Raw genomic sequence first — 20,197 nt, 5'->3', positions numbered from 1 at the left:
TGCATACAGTCATTTTCCTGTACCATTCTATTGTTCAGTTTATCTGTGTGGTCTCCTGTAGCAGATATTCAATATTCTCATAATTGTCACAAAATCAGGAATCCAGCTCTGCTAATATGTTTGAATTCTGAGAAAAATAATTAGTAATTTTCTGTAAAGATCCTACTTCGTAATCGCAAGTGCATTTCTGGTCAGTTGAACTAGCTATTTGCTGAAGTGGGCCAGATAATGAAAATCTTTACCCCTTTCTGAACTGCAGTGTTTCAGCCCTTCCATGCCAGCCTGTGGAACTGTTCCTTGCCTGGAGCATCTGCCTCTCCAGCAGGAAGGGAGCCCAACACCAGCCTCTTGGGCCATATCAGAAAATTTTGTAGGTTTTGGGTGGGAATTATGGTGTGAAAACCTAAAACTTGGATGCTTGGACATGACCTGCTGCAGTTTCATCCTTTAGCCTACAGTGGCCCAGCTCCTCTTGTTCTTTTCCCTGTCCTCTGTGATGCCATCACCAGGCCAAGAGGGCCATGCTAGAGCTGCCCAGGGACCACATCCATGGTAACTGGTTGAGTGGCAAACACAAAAACTGGTTAGGCACGTTATTGCCCTGTGGAGCTGCCAGCAGCGGAGTCCTGCCTGGCTCTGATCTCTGTCTTCTGTCCAGGTACTGATTTCTTCTCCACTTTCCAAGTTGTTTTGAAGTGGTCAACAGAGTTCAAAAAGCCATTGAGAATGGAAGTTGTCAAAGACAGGTAGCTGATCAAACAGGGAGCATGGTCTCGTAAACCTCATTTCACTAGGAAATAAGACTAAAGTTGGCAGGGGACAGAGAAAAGAGATGAGTCAGGGTTAAAATTTTTAAGTTTGAAATATTTAATTGTGATCTATAACTGTAATGAACTGTGAAACATTAGCTAGTCCATCCCTCTCACAAAAAAATAAGTAAATATGTGCTGTTCCTGATCAGCGGTGTAAACTCAAGAAAATAAACAGTTCAGGTGATCCCACAGTTCCTGTTTTGGTACAGCCTTTTCCTTGCCCTCTTGAGGAGGCAGAAAAGATGTCTCTACTGTAAATTAAGACTTTTTCTAACATACAAAATGAAAAAAAACTAAAAAAAACCCTTAAACTCTTTGGTTTTATGTCTGATGATTGATGGCCTGCTTTGATTCTTCTATTTTAACTCAACTAATCCAGGTCCTTCTGTTTTCCCTTGAAATTATCAAAACTTATATAATGCCTGTGTCTCTCTCCTAGTGTATCATTGATTTGGCTGCCTCTTGCCTGAAGTATAATATTCAAAACTACACATCAGACAATACCTTAAGCTGTAACATAATGTCTTCTTCTATCTTCCATGTGACACTGACCATTAATATATGCAAGAACAAGGTCTAGTTTCTTCTGTGACAGTTTCATATTCCTTAATTATTCCCATTTGATATTTCAATAGCACAGCCACAATCTTTTGTGAAGTAGTGCTGCCATGCCACATTTCCCAGTTGGGTATTTCTACATGTTTCTATTTCCTACATGAAGCATTCTGTCTTTTAGCTTGTTGGTTTGAAAAAAATATCTTTAGTTTATAAAGACAGTTTTAAAGACAGACTCAGTTCTCCAAAAGGAACATTATATTTCTTCCCCCACAGCAGTCTGATGTCATGTAAAAATATTACTCAGACTAAGAAAAGAACTGTGCCAAAACAGAATACATCAGTTGTGGAATCCCAAGAGAAATGTCCTGGCACTTTAACAGAGGCACATAGATTCCTGTTTAATAAGCAGAGTGGCTCAACTACCTGTCAACACACGTGTTCCATCTAGATAATATCTGATCAATTCACTTCCAGGACTGTCATGCAGGTTATGTCAAAAGCCTTTCTAAGTTCAGGGGTGTCACATATGCCTTCTTAGCTTTCAAACAGGACAGCTACTTTGCCAAAATGGCTGTGTCTTCTTACACCTCAATTCATCTTCAAAAATTCACAGTAACTATTTTTTTCCCACTTTATTACATTGCAGATGCTTCAAAGTAGCTTTTATGTACTTGTTCTAGTGTTTTTCCCTAGCTTTTAAGTTTGCATTGAAAGAGGATAGGCTCCATCTTTTTCCCCTTTCAGTTTTCTGAGGTCTTCCCCACTGGTAACAAGTGTGCAAAGATAATTGCTGCTAATGCAGGTAAGTCCATACACACCTAGATGGGTGGCATTAAACATGCAGCAACATGGACAGCATTGCTGCATGTCAGCTTCTACTGATAGCCCATGTTTGGCTTCTGCAAATACCAAACAGGCATTTAACATTTTCACTGATTTTAGTAACCACATTTCATAAAAAAGTTATATAAATTACCTAGAGAAAGATGGGCATACGCCTTCAAGAAGTGAAGCTGGTTTCCTCACATTCCACTTTTGCAACATTGGGCTGCTAATCAATCACCAGTCCAACTAGGACATATCTATACTATTGACAAAATCCAAAACCACCATTAAGAAAGTTGCATCTGAATTTCTTTTGTCCTCTTTTAAATTCTTATACAAGAAAACTTTCATATATAAGAAATGACATAACCATAGAATCAGCTTCCAGCATATATTCAAGTCCCACAGAAAACCAGTCTGGACTTAAAACCTTACATATAGTAGGACCTAATAATGTGAATGGTTAATCAGTAAGGGTGTTTTCTACAGTGATTCTCTGAAAGTGGAACATTTTGAGCTTAATTTTTCATAAAAGAGAGATGGCCTGCAATTTCTCCCTGGAATAGTCCCTCCAGCAGACTGGAGATTTAGAACCAGCTTGAATTCAACAAGGAATAGCATGTGGTATTTCGATGTTTTCCCAAGGATTTAAAGTCACATTAAAACTTAAGTAGCTTTGCAAAACCAATCATAATTGTTTATTACAAACAGAAGTAGTATATCAAATTGCTAAACTCTGAATTTTAACATATATATATCTTGGTAATCACAAAATTTCATAATAAGATCTCAGCCTCACAAATATTTTCACAAAAATTTAAATCCCCTGATGTTTCATGAATATACAACCTGTAAGCATGGCTGTAAGTCCTATCAAGATCCTTCCTCTGAGATTTCCCTTTTTACATCTGCATCATTCATTCAGTGACTGAGTTCTACACCTTAAATGAGAAAATTGCATGTTCAGCCAAGCTGCTTTTGTTGTTCTTGTTGTTATTACTGTTATTATTATTTGTGTATGTGTGCAACTTACTGGAACTTACTGGGAGTTGGTTTTAAACCCTTTGTCTCTCAGCTGCTGCATTCATATCTTCAGGTTTCTGTTGAGGAACTTGCTAGTAATGCATTTATGCTTTGGGAAATTGTTATATCTAAGCTAAAGATTCATGCTTAAAAATGGCGCCCAAAGAGAAAACTGTTTCACTGACGTGTGAAAGCCACTCACCCTTGAAAGACAGGTGTAAGAGGCTGTAACAGCGTAGGAGGCAGAAGCAGGAAAACACATGAGAAAAAAAAAAAGCAAGAACATAATCTGAGACTGAAGAGCAAAGGAACGGGCAGGGGGAGGAAGTCTCAACACCAAAGAGGCTCATTAAAGCAAAAATGGAAACCAAGTAGTCTGGGAAGACTCTTGAATCCAAACTCATAAATCCTGTGATGTATTTGTCACAACAATTGTAATCTGCTGTGATTGACACACTCAGTCAAAATTCTTGGTTTGCAAGACCTCTCTTCAACCATGTTTTTGACTAAGACCAGCCAAGCTTGAGCTGGTGTTCTTGCTTTGGAACAGCGTACATTGTGAGCTTGAACTTGGCTGAATCCACCAGGCAAAAGTATAATACAAATCAACATGAAAGTACTGCCGTTTTCTAGATGTTTCTAGTTAAGTATTTTTATTTTTCTTCTGATATTGAGTCTGTGAAATCATCCTTTAATCATTCAGATGAAAAAATTGCATTTGGCATTTTCAAAATAATCAGCCAATGGATTCCACTAGACCAAATAATGACACCCCATTTATTAATAATTAGTTTTAATCCTTTCTTTGTTGTACCCATCAGTCCTACAAACAGAACATTAATTCAACAAGTGGAGTTGAAACTGTGCGGATTCTTCATTATGCAGTATTCAAATACTTGTAAATTCAATGGGTGTTACCAGAACGGATTTCATAGCAAAGAAGAAAAAAATTAAATTTTAATCCTTCTTTCCCATTAATATTGGTGCTGCAGAGTGTCACATAAGGAAGGAAAAGCTGTATGATTTGGAGATCCTTACAACTGTTCCTAGCACTAGATTTATGTGAATCCCTTTCTAGCAGTGTCAATAGACTTTTTTGAGCATTAGTGGTGTCTGTGTTTCTTAAAATTTCTAAGGAAATCTGGAAAAGGTGGCATTTATCTGAGGAAATTAAATTATTCTCAGCTGGAGTCTAGAGTCTAGAGATTCTTTTAGTGCTTTACGGTGGTGCAAAAGAGTATGGTAGGATTTAATTAAGTAAAAGCTATGACAGTCTTGCTTATGAACTTTTAAAGGAAGCCCTGTAGAGTTATCTACTGGAGATTCTTCAGGTTGTTTCCAAATGGGTCATCATATCCTATTAAATTAAAAGGGATCGATTTTTTTAAAATTAGTTTAAATTTGCTTGAATTTATTATAAAAGCAGCTCTGGGGCTGCAGTTTTTCAGAACTGCATTATACATTATTTCTACTCACTTCAGTGGGAGCAATGTCCAGCTACCACTGGGAATATTTGAAAGTTAAAAACTTCAAAAATAATCTTTTTGGGATTGAGTCTTAACATATTAGAGTGTCCTACACTAACGCTTCTGATTTTTGTCCTAGCAGGTCTGATATTTAATTAATTGCAAGGACATAAACTTCATGATTCTTCTCCCTTTATCATTCCAAAATCAATTGACAGCAAGTCCACATACATTCTAGGAGTCTGAAATCAAAATGTGCCATCAGCCTTGGAGCTACTGAAGATACCAGAGAAATATTTAGCTTGTCAGCTTTGTTTCTTTGCTGTCTTTGTGAAATAGAGTGTGACATTACAGCAAAGACAGACCCATCCTTTGATACTGAAGCTTTCTTCAGATTTTAGTGAAAAGTTCCTTCATTGCTGCTGTGAGTAGTTTATTTGCCTTTATTTCTCCCAGGTAGTGCTGCTTGTATATTGCCTTCTGTCAAAGCAACTCTCTACACAGGCAGTGCCCAGTTAAACTGCTGGGAAATTTTCCTGTGGAGCAGACGGTGAAGGAATGAGAGCATCCCTGAGACCGGCCCATGGTACAAATGGATTGCATGAATGGTGCAGGAAATGACTGAAATACAGGGACTGTGGAGAAAACTCTTTAAAAAGTTATCTTTATGAATATTTTCTTTTACTCACAGCCTGTGGCTAGGCTCAGGATGTATCACCCAGCTCTCAGAGACAGGGCTCTAGGGCAATTGTACCCTACTGCTTGGCCTCCACCATCTTACTGCACACTTTTCCTGTTGTTTAGTCCCAATGTGAATCTCTGGAGGTATGTGGCTCTGCACCACAATGTTTGACTGTCTGCAGCCAAAAACACCCGTGGCTGGGAGCAGGGCACACACATGGTAAACACGAAAGCAGAGGCAGGCTCCAACAGGAGCACACTGAAGGCAGAAAGCACTGCAACCTGCCACTGAGATAGTCTGTGGTTCCTCAGCTGGTAGGAATTTATTTCTGGGTTCAGATGATGAAAAAAGCTGAATGAACACAAATGCATTCATTGGGAAGTATTACACAGAAACAAAAAAATGTGAATCAACAAATTTTCGCCTCAAAAAAAGATTTGCCTTAGAAAAATGTCCAGTATTAAAGACATTTCTGATTTTCATGAAAAAATTCTAGGCCCTCCATTTTATAAAAAATATTACTATATATTATATTCATATGGTTATCAATTTCAACCTGTGTTGTGGAAGAAAAACACAGAGGAAAATGCAAATAAATGTTTCAGCTCACTTGCCAACTCAGAAAACTCTTTGGATCAAATCAGTGGTATATATTTATGTGTTTTTCTCTCCTCCACCCTCCTTGTCCTGCCCAAGCCTTGACCCTGCCCTCTTTGTGATCTCAAAAAGGATTGATATGACTATTTAATGCAGTAAAAAAGCATTGCAGGTAGTTTAAAATAATTTATTTCATTTTATGAATCTGTTACAATTCAGTTCACATATCAGTCAGGAGAAAAGGAATAGCTCTACCTCTGTTACCCAGTCTCTTCATGATCTGAATTTCTCTGAGAATGATAAAAATATAGGTTTGATACCCACACTAGCATATATGGGGAAGGTACTGTCCTGGTTGAAGCGATAATAAAACTTTCAGCAAACCTCTGCTCTGAATAAGACAAAGGTAATTTTAAACTTCCAAATCTCATTAGTGTCCTTACCTTGAGGTATTTTAGTGCTGGCATGTGCAGTTGACAGCCTTTTAATATCCTCCTGCAATCAGTGGGATGAAGAAGAGAGTTAGGAATGGCTTTCCATCTCACATAGGAGTGGTACTAACTAGAGCAATGAAAGTGTCTGTCGCACTTGTCTGTAGGTTGGTGACTTGGCACATTTGCAGGGAGCCAGAAATGGCACACTTTTATTACTGTGGGTATAAAATACTCAACAATGGGGAGAAATCCTCTCAACTCATTCTTTAAGCCTATACATTTTTATGCAGTGGATGTGTCACTCGAGGATATGATTTAATGGTGAACATGGTGATGCTGGGTTAATGTTTGGGCATCCACTGCCCTCAGAGCCTGAAAACTGGTACCATGGGAACTGCACTGGGGACACACAGGATTTACATAAGAATTTATCCATATGGGTTCACTGTTCACTGATCTGAGAGAGTTCAGCGCAAGGATCTCAGAAAATTTTCATAGTGAAAACATTAACTGGGAACAACAGTTTGTTAAAGCTGCCCTGATAGTAGCTTTATTCAGTGGAAGGGGGAGGGAGGAGACCAGTGTTTTTCCCAGTCTTCTGGAATTAATTTTAGGTTGCCAGTGGTGGCCCTGTGTGGCACCGAGCACCCAGGCTGGATAGCAGCATTGCAGAGGGAGCTGCAAAAGGACCCCATCACCTGCCCTGGCAATCCTTCTGTGCCAAACACTGCATCAGCCCTGCCAGGGAGACCCAAAATCCACTTTGCTCACTCACCTGGGTACCTCTGGCACCCAACACAGGTGGTGGTTGTGGTAACAAAGTTATGTTTCCCACAGCTCTTGGCAGAGGAGCCTGTAGGGCCTGGGATGTGTCTGCTGGAATGTGCTGACCCACATTTCTTGTCCTTCCAACTTCTCCTTTCTTGTGAACCATTCAAATTTCATATTAGAGCATTTGTCCTGTCTGTCACTTTTGATAACCTGACTACTGCTACATCCACTTGCTTTTAATTACTTTGCCATTTAATTTGTTTTAAACATCTGTGTCCATTTTCTATCTGGGGTCATTTTAATTGTTTGTGGCTAATAGAATTTGAAAGGAGTATAATTTTCTTATATTTCATTCTAAGATAATCCATTGTGGTTTGCTACAGTCATCTGCTGCTGTTGATTTGCTGCCATACAGATGATTTAATTACCTAGAGATCATTGTTATTACCATAAAATCTCCATTTATTAACTGCCATATCAATTATCCACCCTTTTGCTTATTGATCTGAAGTTTCCTGAGCAACTGATCTCCTAGGCACATTTCAACCCAAGCACAAATCTAGCAAGTTCACTGGAGTAATGTAAAAGATGAACCTGGCTCCTTTGGCATACTGATCTCCTTCCAGTACTTTTATTGAGATGCCCAGTCATTGTGCAATCACCTGATAGATTTGGTGCCACAGTGGTTTACAGTTCTGGTGATTCATGATTCTGCTGGTACTGATTGGCCATTTGTCTCCATTATTTTTACTGCCTTCTCTCCTGTGATTCACACACTTCTGGAGTTTTTTGGGGTTTTTTTTTTTTTTTTTTTTGGTCTTCAGTTTCCATCTTCCTGCTCAAGTTTTTGTTTTCCATCACCTCCTCTTAGGCTCCTCTGCTTGGATGCCTTCCCTCCTGTATGCTTCTAAGTTGTGTAACCACCTTTCCTATGTTTCTGTTATGCTGAATGGAATCCCCTAAGGCACCTTTCTTTTTCCCACATCAGACATTGGTATCTAATCTTCCCTTTCTTTGCTTAGAGTTTGTGTTTTCTAGTAGCAATTTGCATTTTGCACTTAGTGCCAGGGCTCCTCTCTCCTTGCTCCTTCCTGGTCCTCTGGGAACCTTATTCTTATTCACCTCACCACCTTCTTCCTGATTATCTCTGGTAAAAAGCACAGACCAAGCATACATACAGTATTAATATACAGAGATTCTCTGTGAGTGTCTTGGCAGGTCTAGTGTATCTTCCCTGTTGAGATGTAATAACCCTCTTCCCTCATATAAAGCCTTTAGATGGTATTTGAAGAAACATTCTAATTAGCTGGGAAGTATCCACTTTACAGGTGTGGTCTGCCATTCAAATTTGGACTATACTAAATGAATATACTTCTACAAATTTACAGTTGAAGTGATTTTCTAAAAAATTATTTTATAAAGTACAGATAAATAACAATAATTGCACACTTTGCCAACAATGCCAGTATAACTGACTGAATTTGAGCTACAATACAGGCCTTTGAGATCTACATCATGGTCTCTGGTGACACCTGATCAATAAGTTCAAAGGAAATATTTGTGCTCTTCAGGAATTAATGCTCATGCTAGGCAAAGGCTCCAGCAGCAAAACCTTCACCTGGCTCTGGATCGGAGAGACCTCAACACCACTGGCTACTCTATGACGGAAATTTGTTCCACTCCTCTCAGGAAATATCCTGGGCCCTGAGTTACATCAACTCCACAGCAAAATGGCCATGGCCTTGTATGTGAGTTTCTTCCTCTGGACTTTGGTTTATGAGTACTTTGGCAATAATTCAAATGAACAGCAGCTTAGGTTGTCCTGGAATTTCAGCAACCTCATATTTTCATGTGTAAAATCTTTTAGAAAATAATAGGTCAGCTTGTGACTAGAATAAATGTCTCTTGCATAGCAGACTCCAATTGCTGTAACCCCTAGAATGAAGTTTCCTTCAAACCTGTCAAAGTAGGAAAAAAAGAAGGTGACAAAATAACCTGAATGAATTTTCCAAAATATCTGACAACTCTTACAAAAATGCTTAGAGAATACAGGGATTGTTTCTTTTCATTTAACTATATAAATGCAGTAAAAAATTCATTTTGAGGAGATGAACAGTTATCATTATTGAATTTAAAATGATTTAGTTCTTCTTGGTTTTTTTTTTTTCTTTCTAAAGGAAGGTCCTCATTTTAGCTGGCCTTACTGCATTCACGTTACTAAACAAAAATAGGTGACAATGACTGCTGTGAATATTTGCTTAAGGAGTAACTGATAGAGATTTGATATTTGCTCTGACCTTTGATCTGCTGGGTACATGCCAGAAGGACTGAAGCTGAATAGAGTGCCCTGAGGAGGGCTGTCTGATGCTTCCTGTGATGTGAGCTCTCTGTGTGTGGAGGAGAGGGGCACAAAGTCCTGTTATCATTAATGACTGCTCTGGGTTGGGTGTGGGGGGGAGGGCGGCTGAGTGCCATTTCCACTACTCTTCATTAATGCTGCTTGATTAATTACATTATCCTAAACAGAAATTTAAAGTCTATGGACAGCTCTGCCTTTACATATCTCTTACCAGTGAGGAAGTAGACATAAAGAAAGCACAGGGAAAAAAGTTAGGAAAATATGAGTACCAAAGACTCACATCCAATTTAGAGCTGTTTTGACCCAAGGGTATGAAGATAAGGTGCAGGGAAAGCACTAACTCAGCCCTGCCTGGCCAGCCAGTGGCCCAGCTGCAGCGCTGCACTCCAGAGCTGAATGCCTTCCACTTGATTGTGTTTTTACAAAGCTGTTGTCTTGGTTTGAAAAGACAGATTTCTGCTAAGGAAGGAAGAAATGGGGGGGGAAAAAAAAAGTAAACCACACCCCCTGCCCTCCAAATTTTTATAATCTTGAAATCAAGGTACTCTCAGGCAAAGATATAGGAATAGGAATAACAGTTCTCTACTAAGGAAATTAAAACAAAAATGCAGTGGTACAAAATACCAAAAAACCCCACAAACCCTCTGCCAGAGTGAGAATACAACCTGACACCCTGTTGGTCCGGGTGTTGGTAGCAGTCCAATTAAATGGTGGCTGCAATCCTGAAGTGACAGATGTGGTTCTGTTGAAGTAATGATCCCATAGAAGGGTTTAGCTTTCTTCTAGAGGTCCAGTGGTGGTATAGATGGGTCCAGTATTCCTCTGGGAGTCCAGTGGAGAAAGGCTGGCTGTAGTTTTGTAAATCTCCGGATTATATTCAGATAGGAATGCTTGGCTCCTCCCCCTGGGTGGAGCATCTCCCAATGGGATGATGTAATTTTATCAGTCATGCAGTGAGACTCGATGGCCCATTAACAGAAGATAACCCCCTGGAGGGAGGATGGGTTGTGGAAGAGATAAAGAACACTGCCCCACCTGGTTTTAACAGCTGGTAATAGAATACATACATTTGGTTACATCTTGCACTGCCACTCTAGACAGCTTTTTAGAAAGGAATTGACCAAAGCTTTATTGCCACCAGCTCCTAGATTACTGGGAAGTTAATGAGGACTGAGCAGCTTCACCTTGATACATCTCTTTTTCCCTGAACAGCACTTTAAAACTTGGCCCCACTTGTATTTGCTGACCAGGAGATGTTATTTAAGTGCACTGACTGGAGTTCAAGCCTCATCTATGATTGATTGAGGAGATGTAGTTAAATTGACAGCATGACACTGAAGCTATGGAGGGCAGGATAAAATCTGAGAGGAGAAGGATGTGATGATGCAGGGTTAGATATCTGCAGAAATTGCTGAAAATCCTGGACTGAGTGAGCTGGATATCATCAGGGATATCACTGTCACATAAATTAGATTATTATAATTTGTTGTTTCATGTTAGTGTCTCTGGTCCTTGAAGTCCAGAATGAGACATGATAAGACAGGGGTTGCACCTGTGACTGCTTCCAAGTGACCCTAGAAATGGCTGATAGCACAGGTTGCTCCTGGGAACTGGGGCTTTGTGTCTGTAGTGCTTCCAGCAAATCCAGAAAAAATTACTCTTTTGATAAAGGTGGCTGTGCTGAGCACAAAGTGTTGGTGACAGTCCATAGGGCAAGTAAAAGAGACTTGGAAATTTAATTATCCAAGACTTTGCAGAGGGACACCTGTTAGCTACTCGGACCAGCACCCAGCCCTGCAGGAAAGGAGCTGTGGAGCCTGCTGTAAGGTGTGAATGCCCTATGTATGCTACACAGCAGCCAGACCCAAAACCTGCAAGGTTTGAGCCCAAGGATTACCTCCAGCCAAGAGGGGTCACCTGAGCACATGGATTGACAGGCCACTGCAGCCAACCCAGGAGAAGGCTGTGACCTTGATACAGGAGAGTCACCCTGCCAGGCAGCAATTAGTCCAAATTAAAAGAACAACAATGCTTCAAGTGATTTTTTCACAGTGAAGGAACAACAGCGGGAGAACTTTTTTCACTAACAACTGTTTTCCATGATTTTTTTAGTGGGTTCATAGAAACATTGAGTAGATGGGTTTTGTATCATACTGAGAACAGCTTTTATTCTGTTGCCTTTGAAAAAAGAAGAATACATTTATATCTCTTTGAATCAACCGTGGGTTTTGTAATGTGTTTAATGAATAAAAAAGAAAATAATTTTAGTACTTCAAAATACAAATCACAATGCAGGAGCAGCATACGTGTTACCATAAGAAGAAATTTACACTTCAGTGACCACAAAAATCTTCACTATTTTTTTTCTTATTAAAATTTATATTTGCCTGCTACTGTTTACTCTCTTTATTTTTCTATTCAAAGAATATACCATTTATATTGGTCAGGATATATGAATTTTATATCATACCACTAAGATCTTTTATTTTTTTTAGTTAGCAATGCAATAGAAAGATATATAATGCCAAACATTTAATGAAAGCAAATTAAAAAAACCCCACATGAATAGCAAGTCTTATAATGAATAAATCTGAATAATAAATTCCCTGTGGAGGGTAGAGGCAGATAGGTTAATTCTTTCACTTGAATTTTAATCCTGACTGGAAAAAAAATCAGATGAGTTTTCACATTTAACACTTAGTTATCCTTAAAACTGAGAGAAAAAGAGCTTGTATTCTTCATATCTGGTCTATAGCTGTATTTAATTAGCAGAGTCAACAAAAGGATACTTATAATGTGATATCCATAGCATCAGATAGCTTGGAGCAGCCGCAAAGCCGCTCTGGTCGCTGGTAGAACTTGTGTCAAAATGAAACAGAGGAGCACCCATTGAGCTGGTTCTGAAATGTCCTGACAAAAGTACAGGACTGACCTCCCTTCTCCTCCTCAGCTCTTAAAATTAACATAGAAGAAAGGATTAGGAGTTCTGGTATCTACCGATCATTCTTGTCTGCTCTTTGGGCCTCATCTTGTTCTTTTTTCAGTAGTTACTAAAAGTTACTAAAAGGAAGACAATAAAAAAAATAAAGAAGAAAAATGTTTTAATGATTTAACCAAAAGTAAAAGTAAACCCTGACTTTTGTCTTCTAAATTCCAGTTCTCAATTTAAGACATATTTCTTGATAATTTTCAAGCCTAGTTCTATTTTGATCATGAAACCTTGTCAGAGAATATAAGTGAAATCTAGATCTTGCAAACTCTCTAAGTTCTGGAATTTTTTTGGTTGAAGATGATAAACCAGATTATCATTTGGTTATCATTAGGGTAAATCAAGGTTCTATCAGCATGTCAGAGGTGTATGTCCAAAACTGCAAGACTGGACGATCTACACCAACCTCAGCCTTAGAAAATTCGATATGTGTCTCAGCAATTAAAGTGCAGAAGATGCTTACACAGTCTAGACCATTTCTAGGATGCTATCTTTAAAATAGTTTTAAGGTTGCAATAGAAAGGTAATTAGGATTATTTATCAATGTGGACATTATTCTTATTTCCTTCAGTCTGCTATGCAAAATTTACTGCTACTTTTAAGGAATTTAGAATTGTAAATTTACTTCATGGCTAACATTATATTTAATGAAATCTCCTCACTGCAAAGGGAGAATTTGTTTCATGAGCTATTTACAGACTTTTTTTCTCCTTTTGCAAATACGGATATCAAAATTAGATGCTAATTTATAGTATCTATGAGCACACGTGACTGAAAGCTAACTTTTGGGTTGGGCTGCAGAAATCATCTTAAGTCAAACCAACCCCCAGAGGGGTAAGGTGTTAATACTTGTTGATTCAGAATGTCCCCTACAAGAGTGAGATGTCAAAGCCAAGAGAGGAACCCTGAGAATGGATAGTTAACAGTATGTAGAAATAATCTAACCTCAGACATCCAAGAATGATAACAATACATCTTCTAGAAACTCAGAATGTTATCAGGTTCTGTTAACAGCATTCTATGGCACAGAGCAAAAAACTTTAAGATTGATTGTCTCTACCAAAAAAAAAGTTATTTCATTTAAACAAAAATCAATATTGATATGGCAAACAGCAAATATTCTATATATGAAAATACACACACGTTTTTCTTCTTTTAAGAAGTAAAGGAAGACATTTTGTTTCTTTTTAATTTGTTTTCTAATGAGAGTATTTTTTAATAAAAATTTATTTCTTTCAAAAAAGAAAGGACAATTCAAAAACTGTTTGAGGAGAAAGAAGCATTCTGATATCCGGTCTGAAATCTTGCAGCACATGAATCATAGAAAATACACCATAACAGACACTGAACAGAAAAACAAAAAAAGGCTTGTGAAATACCTTATCACAGTGACACTTTAGCTGGCACTGTCACCTGTCACGTGTATCTTCACATATCTCCAGGCTATCCCTCTGGGCATACGAGTGCTTTACTAGTTTGACAGGTGTCTGGATAGCATCAGATTTTCACATTGCACCACACAAATTGAACTCAAAATAAGTTTATTTTGGGCAATGCTGAATCAGAAATTTCTTAGGCAACTCTGTCTATACTGACCATCTCCTTTAGCAAGTAGTCAGGAAACAGGGTAGTTTTAGTATTAATCATATGGAGCAGGCTTCTAAAATGGAGGAGAAAAAGAAAATAATAATTTTTAAAAAAAGATAAATCCTAAAGTAAGTTAAAGGGCAGAGAATGCTAAAGAGTCAAATGAGCAACATGATGACAGATGAAATATTGTACAGTCTATAAGGTGGAACTACAGTTCCTAAGCACCTACTTGAACAAATCAAATGGATTCTGCTTTCCTAATATATGGTAAGTGTTGTGGAATTAAGTTCTGTACAGTAGTACAAAAAAACTGACAAAGAAACAAATAAGATGTTACAATGTAAAAGGATGGGACAGATTGTCTTTCAGAAAGTATTATTAATGTCAATGATGTATCCTCAGCTACAATATGTGCTCAATCCTGGTCAATCTTATTGGAAAAAGAGATAAAGAAGATGTAGAAATGCACGATGAAAATTACTAAGAGAGTCACACAGTTTCTGTGATGACAGATTGCCAAGACTGAGACTGTCTCACTTGGGAAAGAAATTAATTAAAAAAGATATGACAAGACTACATAAGATACAGAATTCCATATTAAAAAAATGCACATATTTTTCTTTATAGTTTTTCCTAATTTTGTCCTAATACCAGAATAAAAAAGTTTTCAATGAAGCTGAAAGTCAGCCAACATAACATTAAATGGGGTAAATTACAAAATTTAGTAGGTGAACTCATTGCCACTGAGCTTTAAGGTTTAGCTGAATGTTGGCACCATTTAAGTACATATGTAGGTAAAGAGAACATACTCATTTCTGTGATGGTTTAGACATCTCTCAGATTGCAGGGTGCTCCCAAATATCTTTGCTGCTTCTTCCACAATAAATACAGCAATTTATAAAATCATTGTGTCTCAAATCACAGATTAACATTCACTAATGAAGACAGACTTCTTACTGTGGCCAAGGTGTTTTATAGTAGTCCATTATGAATATGCTTTCACTTTAGTTCCTTAAGGAAGATTCCTTAAAATCTGTGCACTGTCAGAAGCAAAATGTGGGATTGAAAGAACAATTTAGCCCAACCAATTTCCATTCCTTTCTTTCCATGTTCCTAATATGCACTGCACTGTACAACCTTACACAGCACACTGATGTAAAAAAGTGATTAGGTATAAAAGTGAATGCATTCATTCAATAGTTAAAATGATAACATTAAATGGGAGGAATTATGAATAGAAAAAATACATTTCTCACTTTCAAGGAAAGTAGGAGAAATAAGCCTCATATCATTACCAAATCATAACAAAACATAAACATAACTAGGAAAAATCAGTGCCCAGCTCAGAACAGAACATTCTGAGTAGCCTTATATTCTTATTGAAAAATAGATGGATCATTTAAAGAATGTATTTGACATTTATAAAGCTTCTAGAGAAATTTCTGGATTACCATACCCTTTAAATGAGCAAATAAAAGTCTTAAGAGCCTGACATGCAGATCACTTAATTCTGATAATCACCCTTCAGCAAGCATTGTAAGTCTTTATGAGATTTATACTGTTGTGAGAAACTTTTACCTTATTCTGAAACAATGGGGAGGCCAATACCAGAATAGCACAGGGAATGAAGTGCATGGCAAATGAAAATACAGGAGATTAGTTTTGAGTCTGAAGCACACTCACTGAGAGAGAAAAGATGTTAATATAAATGAAAAGCAATTTGGAGTTTTAGTCTCATTCACATGCTGAGAAAATGTTGAAGAAAATTGATTTGGCCAATCTATTTTTGAAAGGTGGAGAGGAAAAAAAAAAAATCCAAACAGGGTGACAATAAAATGAGTATGCATTTCTTTCTGCAAACACACAGACAATTGAGAAAAGCTACAGCAGAGAAAAGCATGTAACCAGCAAATGACAACAAATTAAATTGCTTTAGAATCACGTCGTTTATGTAGAAACAAAGAAAATACTGTCATGTTCTGAACCTTATATTCAGCTCAGTCCTGGTAAAAAACCTTTGAAGGTAACTAGAAAGGAAGTTCAAGGAATTATTGAGTCATAAAAATTTTAGATAGCAAAAGAAACCCCGAAGGTTTCAGAAGTGGCAATTTTAAAACTAACGCACTTCTTAGCAAAGATAGTAAAAACTGAGCAGAGGGGAGCAGAAGAAATAAAAGAGAAAGCTTTAGTACTTTTAACATGCTAATTATTAATTTTAAGTTATTCCACAGACCTACTCTTTTACAAAAATGTTCTTTTAGTGTAAGGGTTGCTCATTGTCTTTTTTCAGGAGAAAACTGTTGAGAAGTTCACTCCAAAACCATGGGAATGCATACAGAAGCCTTGTCTCCACAGTAGTAAATGAGTCTGGATGTAGAAAAGAGCAGTCTGATGGGAGGGCAAATCCCTGCCACAGACAAATCTAAATACACGACCTTGGGACTACCCAGCAAATTGGCCTGCAGAGAATAAGCACTCTTGTGAGAATGAAGTCAGAGGTGTCATTAAGGACTACTCTAGGACTGTATGAAGGGATAGTGTTTTCACTTGGCTGGACAAGATGACCATTTATGGTCCCTTCTCACACAAGCCATTCTATAATTCAATGATCTTTTAGGAATTACTTTGCTCAGAATTCCAAAGAGCAATGAACAATGAAGAGACTGCAGTCCTTAGCAATGAAATTTCTAGTTTAAAAAATGTCTTGAAATACTTTGATCTCTGGAATGTGGAATATTACTTTGTACTGCAAAATTAATTTTCTAGACATAAAACAGAACGGTCTTACACCTCTAAAATTAACTCTTAAGCTGTTAAGAGTTTGTTAGTTTTTTTGTGCTCAGAAAAACAACTTGGCTCTTTTATTTCAAATTAAACATAATTAAAAATCCTTGACAGAAGAAATTGTAAGAAGACAATGAGAAATGAAAAAAAATATAAAAACCAGAGATATTATACTTTTTTATTTGTAAGAAATGTGCCTTTTATCCACCAGATGTAATTTTCTTTTATGCCTTTTGCAACCACTGAGCATTTGGAAAAAAGAACATTAGCATTTGCAGTGCTGGCTTGGCAACTTTTAGGGAGACAAGTTTTAGGCGCATCTTGGTCCACTTGCTTCCTCATGCCAAATTGCCTGGTTAATTCCCCTAGCTGAGACTTGGCAGATCTGATAAAACATGACAGCAATATTTTTAAAAAATCCCAAACAACCACAGCTTTTTCTAAATCCCTTCTAGATAAATGTAGTTCTGCAAATACTCTTGACCTGAAGCCAGTGCAAACACTGGTAATGCAAAAAGAACTGATCAGAATATAATTTCCTTGTTCCAGGACCAGAGCTTTTTCCATCATATTGGTAGGGTAAGGCCATTGCTCAAGCACTGCTGCACTCCAATTGTGCATTAGATCCAGGAGTTTAAGGGCTATTCTGATATCCTGAAGGCTGACTATCTGCTTATGTACTTTCTTTAGATAGAAAGCCCTTTACAACGCAGATCATCTTTACAGAGGAACTTAGAACACTGGTCTATACAGGTTAGTAAACTCTTTCTCAGAGTTGTAAAAACTAAATTCTAGTTTCTGTCCATACATAGTTACGGGAGTTTCTCTCTGGCTTCTGTTTGTAAGGCTCTGTTTTCTTCACTGGAGCAGGAAGTGAAGGGGTTTATTAATTTTTTTTTTTTGTGAAACTATGTTCAGCAACAATGGTGTTTCTCTTTAGCCATATCATCATGTACTTTGAGGCTTACAAACCTCTCAGGCATGATGCTGTTTTTCAGTGGGGAGTTAATTTATGCATTGTGTGAAAGCAGGCATTTCCTCTCAGTGCAGGGCCTTCAGACAATGCAGAAAATTCCAGAGCTGTTCTCCAGGTAGGGTAAACTAAAACAAACTGTTCAGTCCCACTTGCAATGTATCCATGTAATTCAACTTTTACCTAAAAGGAATCTTTTCTAAAATTACTTACTTCTTATACAGAAATCTTTTTCTCAGCATTTCATTTTCCTGCCCATGAACCTGTCATGCTATTATAGACCAGAAACAGACACAATATTCCACCTGAGTACAAAGGCACTATTATAACTCTGGTATTATTTTCTACTCCATTACCTTTATCCATGTTTCCCTCTTTGGCCCTGATTTTATTTCGGTGTGACTGACATTTTTTATCAAACACCTGTTCACTATGGCAGTATGCTGGCTTTCCCCAGCTCTTGATTTCTTCTAGCTATGCCCTGTGTATATGGTTTGTACCTAAAAGGGTGGTCCTCTGATCATCACTGTGTCCACAGAGTGGACTGGGAGGATGCTCTCTAGGGATGTCCAGAAAGGGACTTGCTGATGTGAATGGGTTCAGTCAAGCCTTACGTGTTTGCCTGGGCTAAGGCATGACTGGGGCAGAAATATGTGTTTGGTAATTATTGTGTTTAGTTTGAAGAAGCAGGGAACTCATAATCCAGAGACTTAATGAACATGTTGGTTCTTAGCTGCTGGGAAGCTGAACTGCTTATACTGACCTTCCATATTCATTATTTTCCTTTATAGTATTGCATGGACTCTTTCTCCATTCAGAGCTCCATAATGATAGTGGCTGACAGGTAATATAACACATAGAGCAAACAGTCCTGACCTGTATCTAAACAGGCAACAATCAAAAGTAATTGAATTTACAGGTTAATTGTTAAGAAAGTACAAATCCTGACTAATGCATATATGCATATGTGTTTATATCTCTACAAGCATATTTAATTCAGTGCAGTTGTGCATCTAGCTGTCTTTTAACATACTAACTCTACAAGCTGTAGACAGCAGTTAATAGGCACTTCTGAATGCATATACATTTAATTTTTTCCCCTTTTTTTTTACTCTTACCTTTATTTTTATTTTTTTTTACTCAAATAATTCAGAAGAGATAATAGAATGAAACTTTTAAATAAAATATAAAAGCTCAAAAAGTGACGCTTGCGTTTCCTTTATCTTAATGTTCAAAGCAGGTTGCTGGCATTATTTCAAGCTTCCTTTCTCTCATGTTTTTCTCTCCACCTATTCCCAAGGCAAATGTCAGCTACATGGTTTGCGTATTTAGTGCCCTCTGTTCCATATCTCAAAAGATTAAGATGCTTTAGGAAGGACTTTAGTGAGACCTATATGCTTAAATCCAAAACTTCAGTCCTCAGAATCATCAAAAAATTTATCAGCTTAGGGTTTGCTCTGATAGGCTGTGGTGTGTTGATCTTGGCTGGATGCCATGTGCCCCTCTCCTCCTCAGGGGGATGGATGGATGGAGGAGAGGAAATATAATGAAAGGTTCATGTTTGGAGAGAAGGACAGTGAGAGATCACTCACCACTTACCATCATGGGCAAAACAGACTCTACTTGGGGGACTTGGTTTAATTTGCTTCCAAACACATCAGAGTAGGGCAATGAGAAATAAAACCAATCCATAAAAACACCTTCCCCCTACTCCTCCTTTCTCCCTGGGCTCAATCTAACTTCTGAGTTTCCTGCCTCCTCCCTGCTCAGCAGTGCAGTGGAATGGCAATGGGGACTGTGGTCACTGCACCCCACATTGTCTGAGCCACTCTCTCCTCAGGCAAAGGACTCCACACACTCTTCCCCTGCTCTAGTGTTGGGTCCCTGCCACAGCAGTCAGCTGTCCATGGAATTCTCCAATGTGTGTCCTTCCCATGGAGCACATTTCTCCACACACTGCTCCAGGACGTGCTGCTCCAGTGTGCTTTCCCCAGTGGAGTCACAAGTCCTGCCAGAACACCTGCTCCACCATGGGCTCCACTCTCCAGAGGTCCCCAGGTCCAGCCAGAAGCCTGCTCCAGCACAGGCACCCCACAGGGTCAGAGTCCTCTTTGGACACCCACGTGATCCAGTGTGGGGTCCTCTGTGGGCTGCCAGTGGATATATCTGTTCTGCAGTGGACCTCTCTGGGTGGCAGAGTCTGCCTCACCTTGGGCTGCAGGGGAACCTCTGCTCCAGTGCCTGAAGCTTCTCCTCCCTCTCCCTTTACCTTTTTTACCTCGGTGTTTCTCTTGTATATTCTCACCCAAATATTCTCTGGCTGCTATTGTGCAG

At 38.4% G+C, this 20,197-nt stretch overlaps 1 long non-coding RNA gene across 1 annotated transcript; it reads left to right on the top strand.

Annotated features, from left to right (window-relative positions):
* The first annotated feature begins 562 nt into the window (after positions 1-562).
* On the top strand, positions 563-5,342 carry LOC111927008 (uncharacterized). Its single transcript, XR_002863329.2, has 2 exons — positions 563-658; positions 5,141-5,342. It is a non-coding gene; the product is annotated as an uncharacterized LOC111927008 (long non-coding RNA).
* Positions 5,343-20,197: the final 14,855 nt, after the last annotated feature.

The sequence above is a fragment of the Cyanistes caeruleus genome, chromosome 2 (assembly GCF_971803275.1).
Source record: "Cyanistes caeruleus chromosome 2, bCyaCae1.hap1.1, whole genome shotgun sequence".
NCBI classification, from domain to species: domain Eukaryota; kingdom Metazoa; phylum Chordata; class Aves; order Passeriformes; family Paridae; genus Cyanistes; species Cyanistes caeruleus.
Note: the sequence above shows the minus strand (reverse complement) of the source record. Positions and strands in the feature narration are given on the sequence as shown.